A 3,037-nucleotide genomic window follows, 5' to 3' on the forward strand; every position below is an offset into this window, starting at 1 on the left:
GCAGCCTGTCCCTGAGCAGGTGACAGGTGTACTCTCCTCTCTTCCCTATCCTCTTTTTATCCTCAGAGGACTGGATTCAGCCTTGGGTTCCTGTCCTCTGGGTTCCTTCACCTTAGCCACAATGAATGCTCTTAATAAAGTAGGAAACAAATGGTGATCACCATCTCATATTTTTCTGCCAGGCAGAAAAACTTCATGACAATTTTACAGGATTCAAACACCCTTTCCTGTGGGGTTAGAAATTTCTAAGTGTGCCTTTTTCATGGGCTTAGAAAAATCTTTTTTCTTTTCAGTCTTTCATATGATTTTATTTTCTTCCTTCAACCATAATAATATGATATCCAAATTTTGTCTTAACCGGTGAGTCTGTAAACACAGGCTTATCTATCCCACTTACAGGCAAGGCAAATGTTGCTTCTTGAAATGGTCCCACCATGGACCCTCTGGTCATCTAACCCAAGTGTCCCCTTTGCCTGGCTTTATCTTCACATTTTATGTGGCCACTTCATTGAATCTCATTCCAGACTTTAACTTTTTCATGACTTCCGTGACTTTGCCATGTTTTTCACATAGAACGTGTCTGACCTTTACTGCATTGCCACCACCTTGGGACCTTGAGCCTTCTTGTTAGCGCTGTCACTCCCAGAGGCTGCTCCCCCTCTCCCAACTTTTCAAGAACCACTTTTTCCTTTGGGCGGCATCTTGGAAACTTGCTGTTGAACTATCCGGGCTTAGAAATTCTAACTCCATGGAAACGGTGTTTGAATCGTCTGAAAATGTCACTGGAATCTGAAACATAAAATTGTCATATTTTCCAGGCTCAGTAAAGATCTCATCACAATAAAGTCTTCCAGAATCTACCTCTGAATCCCCCTAACACATCTCTCTTCTCTTCTTACACTTACTAGAACCAAGAGTAGCTTCAACTGGAACAGTATTAATTGTGGGAGCTCCCCGCTGAGACGGAGGCACAATTGGAAGAAAGAGAAAGTAAAAAAGAAATTGCTGGTTGCAAAGAAGTTGCTCCTGAAGGGGTTCTGTGGACTGCTTGACTGCCCCTACATATCACTCATTAGCATCTCATCCTCAGCTTCCATTCTTAACCCTGCCCTCTTCTCTCTGAGGACCTCATTAAGAGAACCAGTTCCCTTAAGAATATTACCTCCTTCCAGGCAACTGAAAATTACACTATTTCTGCATCCATCTTCATCTTCACCCCAGTTTCATTCCTCCTGTTTACGACTGTTCCCCACACCTGTGCCTTAGGCATTCCCCCTGCCTCACCTCCTGAGGAGCTTTCTTCATCAGTCTTTACATCTCTGCCTTAGGCCTGAAATCTCTCCCTCCCTCCTGGCCCTTTCCCCTCAGTGAATAAACATGTCTGTATCTCCCATTAAAAAAAAAAAAATCCTACCTTAATCCTGTATGGTAGACAGAATATTACACTCCCCACCAAAATCTGTCTACCTCCTACTCCCTGGAACCTATGAATGTTACCTTACATGGCAAAGAGGCTTTGCAGATGTGATTAAGGTAAAGATCTTGAGATGGGGAGATGGTCCTGGATTATCCAGGCAGGAACAAGGTAATCCCAAGGGTCCTTAAATGAGGGAAACAGGAGGGCCCGAGTCAGAGAAGGAGAAGGAGTTGGGACAACAGAAACACAGATCAGAGTGATGCCATTGCTGGAAAAGGGCCATGAGCCATGGTCTCCATAAAGTGGAAGAGGCAAGGAAGAGGTTCTCTTTTAGAGCCTTCAAAAAAACAAAATAAAGCAAAACAAAAGAAAAACAGCCTTGATGACACCTTAATTTTAACACCATAAAACCCATTTTTGAACTTCTGATATCCCGTAACTGTAAGACAATAATGTTTTTGCTGGTGGTGGTTGTTTTTTGTTTGTTTGTTTTTGAGACAGAGTCTTGCTGTGTCGCCCAGGTTGGAGTGCAGTGGCGTGATCTCAACTCACTGAAACCTCTGCCGCCTGGGTTCAAGTGATTCTCCTGCCTCAGCCTCCCTAGTAGCTGGGACTACAAGTGTGCACCACCATGGTCAGCTAATTTTTGTATTTTCGATAAAGACAGGGCTTCACCATGTTGGCCAGGATGATCTCGCTCTCTTGACCTTGTGATCCGCCTGCCTCGGCCTCCCAAAGTGCTGGGATTACGGGCAGGAGCCACCGCGCCCAGACTGTTTTGTTGCTTTAAGCCACTAAGTTTGTATAATTTGTTAGGACAGAAAGTGGAAACTAATACACCTCACATCCCTCTTTAGCTAATTTTCAAACACTGTCCTCTCTTTCTCATGCAAACTTCTTTATCAGCTCAATTCATTTTCTCATTAATTCTCCAAATCACTGTACTCTCTCCCCAGATTGCACTCAGTATATTTTCCTACCAATTCTCATCCTGGAATATTCCCATCACTAGAATTTTATCTCTCTGTATCCTCAGAGTATTAGCTATAGGCCAGGCGCGGTGGCTCAAGCCTGTAATCCCAACACTTTGGGAGGCCAAGGCAGGCAGATGGCTTGAGCTCAGAAGTTCAAGACCAGCCTGAGCAACATGGTAAAACCCCATCTCTATCAAAAATACAAAAAGTTAGCCGGGCATGGTGGTACATACTTGTGGTCTCAGCTACTCAGCAGGTTGGGGTGGGGTAATCACCTGAGTTTGGGAGGCAGAGATTGCAGTGAGCTGAGATCAGATTGTGCCACTGCACTTTCTAGCCTGGGCGACAGAGTGAGACACCATTTAAAAAAATAATAATAAAATTCAAAGTACATAATAAACACAAAATTTTCTCTTAAAACAAAAACTATTGCCTCTGGCCCTAGTTGCCCTGAGCCTTGTTTCTTCATGAATAGCAGACCCTCCTCTGCTCTTGGGGTTTTCTCCTTTCTATGGATAAAAATCTCTGTGTAAGTGGATTTCTTGGAAGAAGGGAGAACATGGAAACAACTGGTAAAAGTTATTCTACTCATTGCTCATGTCTTTCACATCCCCCTGTGCCCTCTGTCAGCCCTGGTGCCTCACCC

At 44.0% G+C, this 3,037-nt stretch overlaps 1 pseudogene; it reads right to left on the reverse strand.

Moving 5' to 3' along the window:
- Positions 1-307: 307 nt before the first annotated feature.
- On the reverse strand, positions 308-726 carry LOC123574371 (peptidyl-prolyl cis-trans isomerase NIMA-interacting 4 pseudogene; annotated as a pseudogene).
- Between the last annotated feature and the right edge of the window lie 2,311 nt (positions 727-3,037).

This window comes from Macaca fascicularis, chromosome 7 (genome assembly GCF_037993035.2).
Source record: "Macaca fascicularis isolate 582-1 chromosome 7, T2T-MFA8v1.1".
Taxonomy (NCBI): Eukaryota; Metazoa; Chordata; class Mammalia; order Primates; family Cercopithecidae; genus Macaca; species Macaca fascicularis.